Source organism: Hypanus sabinus, chromosome X1 (assembly GCF_030144855.1).
Source record: "Hypanus sabinus isolate sHypSab1 chromosome X1, sHypSab1.hap1, whole genome shotgun sequence".
In the NCBI taxonomy this organism is placed as follows: Eukaryota; Metazoa; Chordata; class Chondrichthyes; order Myliobatiformes; family Dasyatidae; genus Hypanus; species Hypanus sabinus.
The window spans coordinates 39,146,830-39,163,114 of record NC_082738.1 but is presented as its reverse complement, the minus strand read 5'-3'; the positions used below and the strand labels follow the sequence as shown (position 1 = coordinate 39,163,114).

At 40.3% G+C, this 16,285-nt stretch overlaps 1 protein-coding gene and 1 long non-coding RNA gene across 2 annotated transcripts in view; one reads left to right on the top strand and one right to left on the bottom strand.

The window, feature by feature from the left end:
- The window catches only part of raraa (retinoic acid receptor, alpha a), a 399,727-nt gene that overhangs the window by 25,033 nt on the left and 358,409 nt on the right, over positions 1-16,285 (top strand). The window lies entirely within an intron of this gene.
- Positions 13,558-16,285, bottom strand: part of LOC132384845 (uncharacterized) — a 39,655-nt gene continuing 36,927 nt past the window's right edge. The window contains exon 4 of the long non-coding RNA XR_009509017.1: positions 13,558-13,682. This is a non-coding gene — a long non-coding RNA (uncharacterized LOC132384845). The remainder of the gene's footprint in view (positions 13,683-16,285) is intronic.

Genomic DNA, 16,285 nt, shown 5'->3' with positions numbered 1-16,285 from the left:
GTTGGGTTGAAGGTTACTTTTAAGTAAAATACTCAACGTTTATTTGAGTCCTTCTTGTATTTATGAAAAACGCCAAACTTAAATTTGCCGCCAGCAGCAAACCAAAAATAACGTCAGCCAGCTGTCAACCTGAAAAATAAAAGGACTATTTCACTGAACAATGAAAACATATGAATATACGTAAAATAATACGCAATTAAAATATTTATCATACTTGTTCAGGTTGACTCACACCTGACAATGCAGTCGTATTCAGTAGGGATGGATCGATGCTTAGGGGAGTGACCGGGAAGGATAATGTGTTTTTTTCCTCTCTGAACTCACAGAAGCGTTTCCCAAACGATGTTTGCATTGCGATGATTGCAGAATGTAAATACTCCGAATTTATCATGTCGTGACATTGTTTGAACTCTCTCAAATTGGGGAAGTGAGACAATGTGCCTTTCTGTAAATCTCTGGCAAGCAACGTCAACTTGCGCTCGAATGCCAAAACATCCTCCAACATGTGCAGGGCTGTACGTCCTTACCCCGTTGAAGAGCTGTGTTCAGCGTGTTCAGGTGCGCTGTCATGTCTACCATGAAGTGTAGCTTTTCCAGCCACTCTGGCTGTTCCAGCTCAGGAAAGCTGAGCCCTTTGCTGCCCAGGGAAGTTTTCACTTCTTCCAGACGCGCGACAAAGCGTTTCAGCACCTCCCCTCTGGACAGCCAGCGATAAAAACACGTTGTAGCGGTTGCTACACGCAGTCAGTAAACTGCAGTCAAAGATAGCTTTATTCGAACTAAACAGCCTTGCTTTTAAGCCTCCCTCAACCCGCCCCCCATGGGCGCGGATGCTGCAAAAGACACGTACTCACAAACCCCCGTAGGCTATCTCCCTTAGCCTGAACGCTGGCTAATTGTGAGCCGGTTCGGATGTGTCAGGAAATGAGTCGCCACAACGTCTTATTTAGATTGTACAAGATCACCATAATCTTCAAATTTAGATTTACATTTCAAAAACTAACAAACTAACATAAAATACATTTTAATTAAATACTGACCATGTAGCGGTGTGCTACACGCAGCGCTAAAATTACGACACGGAGTCGGTAACTGCAGTCGAAGGAAAAAACTTTATTCGAAATCTTCAGCCTCACTTTTAAGCCTCCCTCAACCTGCCCCCCATGGCGCAGAGGCTCCAAAGCTCTGTGCTCGCAAACCCCCGTAGGCTATCTAATTTGTGAGTCGGTTCGGATGTGCCAGGAAAAGGGTCGCCACAACCAATTATTTCCCAAAGCAACAGGGAGCCGCAGCACAGACGTAAAAGAGCCACATGTGGCTCCGGAGCCGCGGGTTGCCGACCCCCGGGCTAGATCAACTTCTTCGATATAGTTTATATCAGGAAGAAAAGGATTGCATTCAACTTTAATGCCATCAAGATGGAAATAATTTTGAAAGAGTTCTGAAGTGTTTTCAGGTGTTCACAGATGTTTCCCTTCAAAGAAATTGACAGAATTTTGTATCTCAACTCCATCTTGATATAGCACTTCCTCCAGCATTTGAAAGTTTGCAAATTTGTCGGCCTTGACACTACTCTTCCATATTAGCAGCTTAGCCAAGAAAGCTTGTAATTTTTCAGTAGTGTTCATAATGGTGACTTCAGGACTTTGAATTGAAAGATTTATTTCATTTATATCATTAAAAATATCTGCCAGGTAAGTCAACCCAAGGATACCGTTCTTTTTTTTTAAACTGTTCCAAGATTGGGTTTTCTTTTTCTTTTTCTTTTGGTGACATCAGCATGCACATGACGAACAAAAACAAGGAGGTGACTACGTTGAGAGATGTCTGTAGTTTCATCCAGTTGCATACTGAATGGGAATTGCGAGATTGCTGATTCCTCAATGACCTCCTTCAAAATGTTGAAAAGAAATATCAACTATTCTAGAACATATCACATTATTTGATAAGGGAGCCACTTTTAATTTTTCCTCTGTTCCAGATCACAAACCAGCTCAACCATTTTCAGTGCACATGGCTTTACTGAAGTCTGTCCAATAGTGTGGGGCGGCTTTTCTTTGGCAATCCAGTAAGCAACTTTATAGGATGTTTCAAGAAAAGGATTTTGTGAACTAGCAAGTCCAAATTTTGGAAGTGTCCCAGTTTTTTTGAATTGAGCTTTCTTCGCACGGAAAAACCCTACATCTTTAGATGCATTTTCAGGATGGACAGGCGTGAGGTGCTCTTTCACTGAAAACACTGACCTTTGGTGTCCCATTGTCTCCATTAATACAAGTGAAACCACGTAACGCAGAGTTTTCATCACACTTCTTTTGCTTTGCAATTTCAACTTAAGTTGGTTTAAGATGGCAGTGGTGATGCCCAGCAACTACTTATTATTTAAAAAACTACTAAACGCCTTATTAATAACATTTTAGTAATAACAACAAGGCAGAGGTGAGGCTAGGTGAGTGGAGGCGGGAGGATGCGAAAATAAGGCATGGCAAAGGCAAATGGAGACGGGAACGAAGACAGTACCAATATCTTGATTAATTTAAGTGCTGGGCTGCCCAGCAGGGATGTGATGCTGAGGCTTTATAAGGCATTGATGAGGCTTCACCTTGTGTGTTACAAACAGCTTTGAGCTCTTTATCTAAGAAAAGATGTGCTAGCAATGGAGTGAGTCCAGAGGAGGTTCACAAGGATGATTCCAGGAATTAAAAGGTTATCATACGAGGAAAGTTTTATGGCTCTGGGTCTGTACTTGCTGAAATTTAGAAGGATGAGGGGGGGATCTCATTGAAACCTTTCACACCTACCTTTCAGAGTAGATGTGGAAAGGATGTTTCCCATGGCGGGGAGTCTGGGACAAGAGGACACAACCTCAGGATAGAGGGGCATCCATTTAAAACAGAGATGCAAAGAAATTTCTTTAGCTAAAGGGTGGTGAATTTGTGGAATGTGTTACCCACAGGTCGTTGGGTGTATTTAAGGCAGAGATCGATAGGTTCTTGATTGGACATGGCATCAATGGTTATGGGGAGAAGGCCGGGGAATGGTGTTAAGGAGGGGGAAAACGATCAGCAATGATTGAATGGTAGAGCAGACTTGATGGGCCAAATGGCCTAAAACTGCTCCTATGTCTTATAGTCTTATGGAAGGTCAGGTATGGGCCAAATTGTGATGGTGGGGTCCTGGCTCCAGAGCTGTCAGAGACCGAGAAATGACCCGATGTTTGGATGATCGAAGCATCAGGCCAGATTGAAAAGGTCAGGGTGTCGGGATTGGAGGCAAGGAACGGGCCAGTTCTGCTCGCTGCTTCATGATATTTACTCAGCTCTGCGCTGAACTGAGGCTGTGTCCTGCTCCAGCTGCAGTAATACCTGGCTTTGTATCTGTCATAAAACTTCAGTTCTGAATGTTATTTGCTTGCTTTTAATTGCATGTATTTTTCTCTCTGTGCATCGAGTGTTTGGTGGTCTTTTTTATTTGCAGGTTCTTTTGTGGTTTCTTTGTTTTGCAGCTGCCTATAAGAGGACAAATCCCAAGGTTGTGTTATGTATACGTATTTTGATAATAAATATACTTAGAACTTAAAATTTTTGATTCAATTGATATTTTCTGAAACTCAATATTTTTGTAATAGCTTTTAAATAATCTGTTTAAATCTGCAAAGAAATAAGTAACCTGTTTGTTAATTAAGTGAAGTGTAAGATATTCAAGAATTTTGTATGCTAATTAAGTAAAATAAGCCAGATTTACAACTTATCCAAAGCTCTAACACTTTTAATGGCTTTTAGATACACAAGGATTACAGCAGTAGCTCAGGCATCGTAACTTTCCTGGAATTCAGCTTTTGTTGCACATGGAGTTGCGTGGTGTAACAAAAGACCAGTGGCCTTACGGAGAGTTAAGAATTCTCATTGGAACTGTCCAATTTTGCAAAACCTTTAACGGACAACAAAAATTACTTACCTCTTTCTATGCATTGATCAACAAGCAATCGTAGATGTCTGGGTCATAAATATGAGAATATGCAACTTTACCATTTGGTGGCTGAACTAATACTGGGCACACGGCTGCCTGATTGTTGGCGCATGAGCGTCTGCAGACAAGATCACGTTCGATCTAGCGGCAGGACTAATTGCTACTGTAATTTTGAAGTCATGATCAGCATGACATGAATGCTATTTTCAGATACTGTAATGTTATATGAAAATATCTGTGTTTTCTATTGGTGACAATCACAGGTACAACTAATACTACTGTGGTTTGCTACCTTCATTCATAATGGAAGGAAATGCTAAATTTCATTTGGAGGCAAAAATAAAGATGTAAGATTTTTCCCATCCAAGGTTTTTGCCCCAAGTGGTCCCTGGACTCCTGACTAAGAACCCCTGGTATAGAAGACTACAGATCTAACATTAGTAAATGAGATTAGTGTAAGCATAGATATGGTGGGCCAAAGAGCCTGCTTCTGTGCTATATGATTCAACGACTGTGATGTTTTAGAAGAATCAAAATCAAATTTATTATCACCAATTTGGTAAATTGTTTTATTATTGTCACAGGTACTGAGCTACACTGGAAAACTTGTCCTGCACATCATTCATACAGATCCATTAATTGCAACAATGCATTGAGGTAGCACAGTGAAAACATTGTGAAACATTGTGAAGGGTTTCGGCCCGAAACGTTTTCACTACCTCCTCCCATAGATGCTGTCTGGCCTGCTGAGTTCTGCCAGCATTTTGTGTTTTTATTTATTTCCAGCATCTGCAGATTCACTCGTGTTGACATTGTGAAATTTGTTGCTTTTTTGTCAGCAGTACAGTGAAAATATGCAAAATGACAGTTAATAATCTCCCTGGTGGTAGTAATGAGAAGAGGGCATGTCCCGGAGGGGGAGAGTCCTTCATGATTGATGCCACCTTCTTGAGGCATCACCTCTTGAAGATATCATCGATGGTAGGGATGATCCTATGCATTAGAGCAATGGTTCTCAACCTTTTTCTGCTTGTGGCTAAATGGTGACTTATTTTACCTCTGTGGTCCCGACAGAGTCTCTGTAAGTATTTTTTGGTCAACTGTACTAATTATTCTAATATACATCAATATTTATCTTTTAAGAGGTCATAGGTATTATATGTTAAATTTGCTGCAGGTGTATATGAAAAATAAACCATTTCAAAGCTCTGAAAAGGATATGTTATTTAAAATATATGTAATAACCTTCCAACTAACAATGAAAATGTGCTTAATATTGTAATTTTGGGTATTTAGTGAGATCTTTACAACTGATGCAAACTAGCAGGTTTTTGAATATCTGGTTGCAATTTGGTTAAAGATAATCAAAGCTCACCTGTTTTGACGACAATGTGATGATTGTGAGCTTTAGAAAGTAGGTGAAGAGCTTGACTAAAACCACATTCAACTAGATAAGAGGTGGGAAATCAAACTAAAAAACAACTTTGCTTTCTCCCAGAACTGTGGAAACTTATTTTGAATATCACTAGTTATTCAGAAATTTTGCTTGCTGCGTTTGAACTTTGCTTGAGCTGTTTATCACTCTGCAGCTCAAGAAAACATTCTTGCAACGTGGTGTCAACATCATTCACATTCACTCCAAGTGGATCCACCACCCAATCTGCATGAATATCCATCTTCAACAGGTTTCTGAACAGAAATTCCGCATCAGTGTGCAGTTGTTTCAAATGATCAACATATGCAATCAGATCATCATCTTGCAGTTCTACTTTGAGTGGCCAGTGAAGGAAATTGTATGAACTTGCAACGTTCGATATTGCTACTGCAAAGTTTCTGTTTTCCAAGGAAAGTGGTAATTGAAGCAAGAGGCGGAGAGGGAAGAAGTAAAGGCATCTCGGAGAGAAGCCGTTTTTTTTTTACTGATCGGGGAAAAGAGGCTAGACTGTGCAGGCACATGACGTAGCGCCCCAAAGGTTTAAAAAAAAGACCACCATATACAGCGGTCATTGTCATAGCGGCCATTGTCGGAGTGGACTGAGGCAGAGTGGGACAGCTTTGGCTCAGCAGGCTTCAGCAAGAACAAGCAAAGGCAAGATTTGAACGGGGCACGACTGCGCAAGCCTGTGAAAGTCAGCCTCTGAGATCAGCGGGAGAATTTAAAAAGCGAGCAGATTAATGGAGCAGGTGATGTAGTAGAGGGAGACAGAGTAGGAAGGCTTTGGCGAGCAGAGGCTGAGGACGAGCTTCACTCCAAGTGAGGTAAGGCCAGGTAAACTCCTTTAATTAATTTAATTAGCTTAGGAGTAGGAAATGGAGGCAGCAGTTAGGGCAGTTGAGTGCTCTGTTTGCAGTATGTGGGAAGTCAGGGCGAGCACAATTGTCCCTGATGACTACACCTGCAAAAGGTGCGTCCAGCTGCAGCTCCTGACAAACCAAGTTAGGGAACTGGAGCTGGAGCTGGATGAACTTTGGATCATTCGGGAGGCAGAGGCAGAAATAGACAGGAGTTTCAGGGAGATAGTCACCCCTAAGGGTCCGGAGACAGGTAGCTGGGTGACTGTCAGGAAAGGGAAGGGGAATAGACAGAATGAGCAGAGCACCCCTATGGCCGTTCCCATCAATAATAAGTATACTGTTTTGGATACTGTTGGTGAGGACAACCTACCAGCGACAAGTTGCAGTGGTTGTGTCTCTGGCACCGAGACTGGACCCTCAGCTCAGAAGGGAAGAAGGGAAAAGTGGAGAGCTGTAGTGATAGGGGATTCGATAGTTAGGGGGATAGATAAGAGGTTCTGCGGAAGAGATCGAGAATCCCAGATGGTCTGTTGCCTCCCTGATGCCAGGGTCCGCAATATCTCGGATCGAGTTCTCAGTATTCTCAAGAGGGAGGGTGAGCAGCCGGATGTCGTGGTCCATATTGGGACCAATGACGTGGGTAGGAAGAGTGAGGAGGTCCTGAAAGGTGAGTTTAGGGAGTTAGGCGCCAAGTTAAAGGACAGGACCTCCAGGATAGCAATCTCAGGATTGCTACCAGTGCCATGTGCAGGCGGGTTTAGCAATAGTAACAACACACACAAAATGCTGGTGGAACACAGCAGGACAGGCAGTATCTATAAGGAGAAGCACTGTCGACGTCTCAGCCCGAAACATTGACAGTGCTTCTCCTTATAGATGCTGCCTGGTCTGGTGTGTTCCACCAGCATTTTGTGTATGTTGTTTGAATTTCCAGCATCTGCAGATTTCCTCGTGTTTGTTCTTAGAAATAGTAAGATAGCGCAGATCAGCACGTGGTTGAAGCCATGGTGCAGGAGGGAGGGCTTCAGATATATAGATAATTGGGCAGTTTTCCAGGGAAGGTGAGACCTGTCCCGGTGGGACGGTTTACATCTGAACTGGAGGGGGACAAATATTCTTGCAGGTAGGTTTGCTAGATAGGCTTCAGTGGATTTAAACTAGATACAAGGGGGGAGGGGAACCAGAGTGTAGGAACAGATGTATGGGAGAAGGAAGAAAAAGAAGACAGTAAAGTTCTTTGTACTGTTAGAGATAAATAGAGGGGAAGAGGTGGAGAATTTCTTAAATGCATTTATTTTAATGCTAGGAGCATTGTAAGAAAGTGGGTGAGCTTAGAGCATGGATTGATACCTGGAAATATGATGTTGCAGCTATTAGTGAAACATGGTTGCAGGAGGGATGTGATTGGCAACTAAATATTCCTGGATTTCATTGCTTCAGGTGTGATAGAATCATAGGGACAAGAGGGGGAGGTGTTGCATTGCTTGTCAGAGAAAATATTACAGCGATGCTCTGGCAGGATAGTTTAGAGGGCTCGTCTAGGGAGGTTATTTGGATGGAATTGAGGAATGGGAAAGGTGTAGTAACACTTATAGGGGTGTATTATAGACCACTTAATGGGGAGCGAGAATTGGAGGAGCAAATTTGTAAGGAGATAGCAGATATTTGTAGTAAACACAGGGTTGTGATTGTGGGAGATTTTAATTTTCCACACATAGACTGGGAAGCCCATACTGTAAACGGGCTGGATGGTTTGGAGTTTGTAAATTGTGTACAGCAATACATAGAGGAACCAACTAGAGAAGGGGCAGTGTTGGATCTCCTATTAGGAAATGAGATAGGTCAGGTGACGGAGGTATGTGTTGGGGAGCACTTTGGGTCCAGTGATCACAACGCCATTAGTTTCAATATAATTGTGGAGAAGGATAGGACTGGACCCAGGGTTGAGATTTTTGATTGGAGAAAGGCTAACTTTGAGGAGATGCAAAAGAATTTCGAAGGAGTGGATTGGGACAATTTGTTTTATGGGAAGGATGTAATAGAGAAATGGAGGTCATTTCAAGGTGAAATTTTGAGGGTACAGAATCTTTATGTTCCTGTTAGGTTGAAAGGAAAGGTTAAAAGTTTGAGAGAGCCATGGTTTTCAAGGGATATTGGAAACTTGGTTCAGAAAAAGAGAGATATCTACAATAAATATAGGCAGCATGGAGTAAATGAGGTGCTCGAGGAATATAAAGAATGTAAAAAGAATCTTAAGAAAGAAATTAGAAAAGCTAAAAGAAAATCCAAAGGGTTTCTGCAGTTATATTAATAGCAAAAGGATAGTGAAGGATAAAATTGGTTCCTTAGAGAATCAGAGTGGACAACTATGTGTGGAGCCAAAAGAGATGGGGGAGATTTTGAACAATTTCTTTTCTTCAGTATTCACTAAGGAGAAGGATATTGAATTGTGTCAGGTAAGGGATACAAGTAGGGAAGTTATGGAAACTATGATGATTAAAGAGGAGGAAGTACTGGCGCTTTTAAGGAATATAAAAGTGGACAAATCTCCGGGTCCTGACAGGATATTCCCTAGGACCTTGAGGGAAGTTAATGTAGAAATAGCAGGGGCTCTGACAGAAATATTCCAAATGTCGTTAGAAGCGGGGATGGTGCTGGAGGATTGGTGTATACTCATGTTGTTCCATTGTTTAAAAACGGTTCTAAGAGTAAACCTAGCAATTATAGGCCTGTCAGTTTGACGTCAGTGGTGGGTAAATTAATGGAAAGTATTCTTAGAGATGGTGTATATAATTATCTGGATAGACAGGGTCTGATTAGGAACAGTCAACACGGATTTGTGCGTGGAAGGTCACATTTGACAAATCTTATTGAATTTTTTGAAGAGGTTACTAAGAAAGTTGATGAGGGTAAAACAGTGGATGTTGTCTATATGGACTTCAGTAAGGCCTTTGATAAGGCACCACAGAGAAGATTAGTTAGGAAAGTTCAATCGTCAAGCATTAATATTGAAGTAGGACCAGTGCACTATTATCATGAGTTTCTGATTAAGCACAGAAGGAGGCCACTCAGTAGAGCAAATAGTATTGTCATTTCAGCTTACTTTCACTGTAGCCCTTCAACTTATTAAATGTCCTTCAGCTCCTCCTTTGATTACTTTAGGATTTCCCAGCATTAGGAAGTAATTAAATCCACCATTGGGATGTGTGAGGAAACCGAAGCTTGCAGCAGAAACCCATGTAGTCACCAGTAGAAAATACAAACTCCAGGAGTTGGGATGTTATATTGAAGTTGTATAAGACATTGGTGAGGCTAAATTTGGAGTATTGTGTGCAGTTCTCATCATCTACCCACAGGAACGTAATCAATAAGATTGAAAGAATACAGAGATAATTTTTAAGGATGTTGCCCAGACTTGAAGATATGAGTGATCGGGAAAGGTTGAATAAGTTGGGGCTTAAGTCCCTGGAGTGTAGGAGAATTGATAGAGATAAACAATTATGAATGTATATACACACACGCACACACACACAGTGGCTTGCAAAAGTTTGGGCACCCCTGGTCAAAATTTCTATTACTGTGAATAGTTAAGTAAGTAGAAGATGAACTGATCTCCAAAAGTCATAAAGTTAAAGATGAAACATTCTTTTCAACATTTTAAACAAGATTTTTTCCACTCTGAAATTGTACCAAACAAAAATAATACACTCATCTTGTTTAAAAAAGATGGAAATAAAAAAGTAATCTTGCTGAAAACATTAAAGAAATATGTCATCTTTAACTTTATGCCTTTTGGAAATCAGGTCATCTTTTACTCGCTTAGCTATTCACAGTAACAGAAATTTTGACCAGGGGTGCCCAAACTTTTGCATGCCACATTTATTTATACACACGCACACACACACACACACACACACACACACACACACACACACACACACTATATATGTGTGTGTGTGTATATATAAAATGTAAGCAGGATTTTTCCACTGAGGCTGGATGAGATTGAAACAAGAGGTCATGGGTTAAGGGAAAAAGGTGAAATGTTTAAGGAGAATATGAGAGGGAACTTCACTCAGAAGATGGTTCGATTGTAGAACAAGCTGCCAGCAGAAGTGGTGGATGTGGGTTCAATTTCAGTATTTGAGAAGTTTCTGTGCTGTAGTTCTATGACTCCATGCAGAGGTCAGGTCTGAACCAGGGACCCTGGAGCTGGGAGGCAGAGGCACTAACTGCTACTCCACTGCATTGAAGAGGAAGTGCAGCACATGAAGGAGTGAAAGACAATTGATTAGATTAGCTTTATTTGTCACATGTACATTGAAACATACAGTGAAATGTGTCATCTTGTTTCATGACCAACACATCTGAGGACATATTGGGGGCAGCCCGCAAGTGTTGTCACACTTCTGTCAGCAACATAGCATTCCCACAACTTACTAACCATAACCCATATGTCTTTGAAATATGGGAGTAAACTGGAGCCCCTGGAGGAAACCTGTGCAGTAATGGGGAGAATGTACAAACTCATGACAGACAATGGCAGGAATCCAACCACCATTGAATCTCAGGATTGTATATGGTGACATGTATGTACTTTGATAATTAATTTACTGAATATACTTACCAAACTGCCAATCGATTGTTGGCGCTGTAAAGCGTTACGCTAAGCATTATGCTACCATGCCAGCCACAATGGCTAGGGGAGTAACGTTCCCACTGGTAAGGGTCGGGGGGGATGGGGACCCTTAATGAGCATCTCTTGCTGAGAATGTAACTCTTCATAGGCAGCATTGTCATCTTCCACGGAAGAAACAGACAGCATTTCAGAACTTCTACTGAGATAACATGCAGGATGAGTGTGCTTCACCATAATTGTATCTTGACATCTGTCAACTCCTGTTTAATGGCCTGCAATCACACTTGGTTATCAATGCTGTTTAGTGCATTTGTGACTAATTTTTATGGTAGAAGCTTGACCAAGTTGCTCTGTAGTTCCCTTTAAGATCCACCCAGGTCCATTTGTCAGAAGTTCACAACAGAGCTAAAATGTGCTTGTAAGAGACCCACCGAGTTGGCAACAAAATGGGAAGGTGCAGAGGTTGATTTTGAGGAAGGGAGAAGTCGACTGTGTGGACAGGTGATATGGAGATGGCAAAGGCATCAGTCTGATTGTCATGCAAGTTGACCCAGGCTCTTTATAAACCTTAACAATGACTGGTAAGTCTGGTGTTTTTTTTCTAATTCCTGTAATATAGATGGTAAAGGCAAAAGGAAGATTATCTTGACACATCAATGCAGTTTGTTATTAGATACGCTAGACAAAATTAATTAATTACATGTCTTCACTTGCTCCTTATCCATCATTTCAAGGTAAAATTGCCAGAAATAAACAAATTAATCATAATGTTTGATGCATTGTGACTGACAAACTGGTTTAAGATATGCCAGAAATTTGAATTGACATTTTCTCAGCAGGCAAGAAAAAATGTCAATAAATTGAAATTATGAGACAGTGGCATGGAGTGCTGTCAGTACAGATGTGAGGGGAAAGCATTGAGGATGAACCTATGGGAATACTGTGTCAGTGAAATGCTGCTGACTGAGATCATATGACATTCAATGCCATATGACTTGTGACATTCTATACTCCAGGGACCACACACATTGCATACCACTGGTTTTGGGTATCGCATTAGATTGGTGTATTTGACTGATAGACACAAAATTGTTGCTTGTATTATCTTAAGGTTTGGATTAATAGTTCAGGCATCCAAACATGGAATAAAAAAAAACATTTCTTGTCAGCCTGAGTTCACAGATGTTGCAAAATGTTCATATGATATATTTTAGTCATGCAACTGCAATTGTGTTTTTTCAGATTTCATCTTCAACAGTCATGAAAGTCTTAGAAGTGAAAGGAAAGTACAGTGCAAAGGTTTTCACTTATTTTATAATGAAGCCTTGAAACATTGCTTTCATACTACCTTTATCTACTGGACTGGAAATTGAATTTTTTAAAATGTGAACTGAACATTAAGGAACCGATGAGCAAGTAGATTGTGGGAACATTCAGAGGGCTTGATGTCATAGGAGTGATGTTTTTAAAGTTTTTACCATAGATCACTTCCCCTTTCCAAATTAGCTGAATAATTCAGCATGAGTCAAATTATTGCTACATCTAAAAAGTGCATTATGGGAAATGATTGCATGAGAGAACTGAAGACAATTTTGTACCTCATAGTTCTGACTCTTCTGAGAAACAAAAGGAAAGGATTTCAATTATATATAACCAGCAAAGAAAACAAATACTGATGGGTGTGGTTTGATTTGTAGAGAAGTATCAAAACTGAAACTAGTAAAAATGAAACCAATGCATTTGGTAAATTGGTTTATTCTTGTCACTGTACTGAGGTACAGTGAAAAACTTTGTTTTGCTTGCCATTCATATGGATAATTTCATTGCAACTGTATATTGAGGTAGTATAAGAGAAGACAATTACTGAATGTTGAATAAAGTTTTATAGTTACAGAGAAAGTGCAATGCAGGCAGACAGGAAAGAGCAAGGCCACAACGAGGTGATTGTGTGGTCAAAAGTCCACCTTATCTTACTAGGAGACCATTCAATAGTTTTATAACAGCAGGGTAGAAAGTGTCCTTGAACCTGGTGGTATTTGCTTTTTAGGGTTTTGTATCTTCCACTTGATGGAAGGGGGTAGAAGAGAGAATCTCTGGGGTGGTTGAGGTCTTTGATTATGTTGCTTTTGATTAAGAAATACGAATGGGAATTCAAAGATACATGTTCTGATCAACAGAACAGTTAGGAAGAGACTGAAGGAAGGTTCCAATGAACACACAGGTTTAGTTTTAGGGCTCTTAGATGATGTTCTAAAATATCAGAATAGCTTTGCGTATGGACAAACCAATTAATTAACACCTCCTGTCTTCCTTAAACCTAAAATCAATGAAATCTCAGGGTAAAATAGATCTTTGTCCAGTGTGTTGTAAATGCTGAAATGAAATTATTGTGAATTAGACATTGGCATATACAAATTAGGAGCATTAGACCCCTGTGTCACCATTTAATAAAGATCATACGTAGCTGATCTGATTGCACTCTCAACTCTGCATTCATGTCTAATTCCAGGTTTCCTTCCATTCCTATTTGAAAGAATCCACCCATTGTGCCCTAAAAACGTTTAAAGACTGTGCTTTCCAATACTCATTGAGAACAAGAGATCCAAAGACTTGTGATCATAAAAGCTAAATTTGCACCATTGTAGTATTAAATGGAAGAACCTTTATTTTTAATCAGCAATTTCTGTTTGATATTCTTTTCTGATGAAATTGATAAGCTGATAGCATCCAGCTCCACTTCCCTCTTCTACATCTGCTCTGCTTCTGTTATCAAGCTGATTTTCTGAAATAAAACATTGCATTAGCTGCGGTTTCCTGCATCGAATTATTGATAAAATTGTACTGCTCCTCTTCGGTTTCACAGCAAACACCCTACCTGGCCAGCAATTCCATTCTGTCACAGTGCTTCTGGTTGAACAAGACTGTTTACAACTTCAGCAGCTTGATTAACCTAGAGTTAAGTCCATATGCATTCTTATGCATTCCCTGCCCCCCCCCACCTTCGGAATATTGCCTGTCTTCCATCGCTGAAAGTCTTTTAGTGACGTGCAATCTTGACTCTTGCATTGCTCTTCTGGCCAGCCTCTCATTCTGTACTCTCTAATTGTAAGTTCATTCAAAGTTCTTCCAGACATTTCAAACTGAACTACAGTCAGATTCTAGCTGAACTGCATTTTTCCCCACACCTCAAATATTTTAATCTTATCTTTGCATGTTTCTCCCGTAGGATTTATCTCCTTGGGTTTTCCATGATGACCTGATCACCATCTGCTCCCCCTCCATCTCTACAAGCAGTGTTCCACTTCTTTTGTACATATTTCAATCCCAACTACCCTTGCCTGATGTGCCTTCAGCCAACTGGGTCTTGCAAACTGCAATCTCTTCCCGAAGCTTCCATCTTATTCCTTTTAATGCCCAGCCCTTTGACCAATTTGTTGATTTACCCCCCTTTGGTTCAGTATTTCCCTGTTGTGTCTGTGAAGGACTTAAGGATGTTTATTATTAATCTGCATAAAATGTGCTATATAAATACAAAAGTGCATTAGCTGTTCACAGTTTGCATTAATAACTAAGAGAAGACAAAATATAAACATATACAAGTGTGCTGGTGATCAGAGTTTAAAAAATAGTGTGAAGAAAATGCAAAGAAACTGAAGGGACAGACAGTTGACTGTTGTTTGCCATCTGTATCAATAATCTAGATGATAATCTGGTAAAGTGAATCAGCAAATTTACAGATAACACCAAGATTGGGGGCGTAGTGGACAGCGAGTGAGGCTACTAAAGCTTGCAGTTGGATCTGGACCAGCTAGAAACATGGGCTGGAAAATGGCAGATGGTATTTAATGCAGACAAGTGTGAGGTGTTGCGGTTTAGTAGGATCAACCAGGGTAGGGCTTACACAGCGAATGGCAGGGTTCTGAGATGTGTGGTTGAACCGAGGGATCTGGTAATACAGATGCAAAATTCCTTTAAAGTGGCATCACATGTAGATACAGTTGAAGCCACATTGTCCTTCATAAATCAAAGTATTGAGCACAGGAGTTGGGATGCTATGTTGAAGTTGTATAAGATTTAGGTGAGGTCTAATCTGTAGTATTGTGTGCTGTTCTGGTTCTAACAGTTGAGTGGGAAATGGAATAATGTATGTTAGCGTGAGGTTAGGCTTGTACAATTTGATAAGAATATTTAAAATAAAGTTACAATGGTGAGAAACAAGTAAATGTGGGAATCTAGAGTGATCTTGTTCTACTGGTTCAAGAGATATGGAAACTGAACGTATGCCATAAACAGTTATGAAGGCAAATGGTATGTTAGCCTTTATTGGAAAGGAGTGAAATAAGTTGTTCAGCGCCTTGGTGAGACCAGTCTTATTGTGTATTACCAGAGTCAGTCTAGTGAATCAACACTATATTAACCCCAAGGATTTAGATTATCATGCCAAAATCAAAGTAAACATATTCTCAAAGTATGTAAATTCAACCATATGCTACCTTGAGATTCATTTTCGTGCAGGTATGTGCAGGAAAATAAAGAAATACAAAAAAAATATGAAAAATGATAAATGAAGACTAACAACCAGCCAACGTGCAAAAGAAGACAAATTATATAAATAAATACATACATACATAGTACTGAGAACAACGTTGTTCTTAGGAAGGACCAGGGCTTTCTTCACTGTTGTTTGGGATGTTTTATTTTGTTGTGTTCTGTGTTGTTCAGCTGAGCATTGTGGATATGTTATATTGGTGCCAGAATGTGTGGTGACATGTGGGATGCCCCCAGTACATCCTTAGGTGTGTTGGTTGTTAACATAATTGATGCATTTCTCTATGTTTTGATGTGCATTTCAGAATCAGGATTTGGTTTAACATCACCACCATTTGTCATGAAATTTGTTAACTTAGTGGCAGCAGTACAATGTAATACTTGATAAAAATATAGAAAAAAACTGAATTACAGTAAGTATAATATGCGTATATTAAATAGTTAAGTTAAGCTGAGTAGTGCAAAAACAGAAATTTAAAAAAGTAGTGAGGTAGTGTTCATGGGTTCAATGTCCATTTAGGAATCGGATGGCAGAGGGGAAGAAGCTATTCTTGAATCGCTGAGTGTGTGCCTTCAGGCTTCTGTACTTCCTTACAAACAGTAACAATGAGCAGGGGGCATGTCCTGAGTGGAGGGGGTCCTTGATAATGACGCCACCTTTCTGAGGTACTGCTCCTTGAAGATGTCTTAGTTACTATGGAGGCAAGTAGCTATGATGGAACTGACTAATTTTACATCTCTTTGCAGCTTACTACGATCCTGTGCAGTAGCCACCCCCACACCAGGCGGTGATGCAGCCAGTCAGTATGCTCTCCACAGTACATCTGTAGAAGTTTT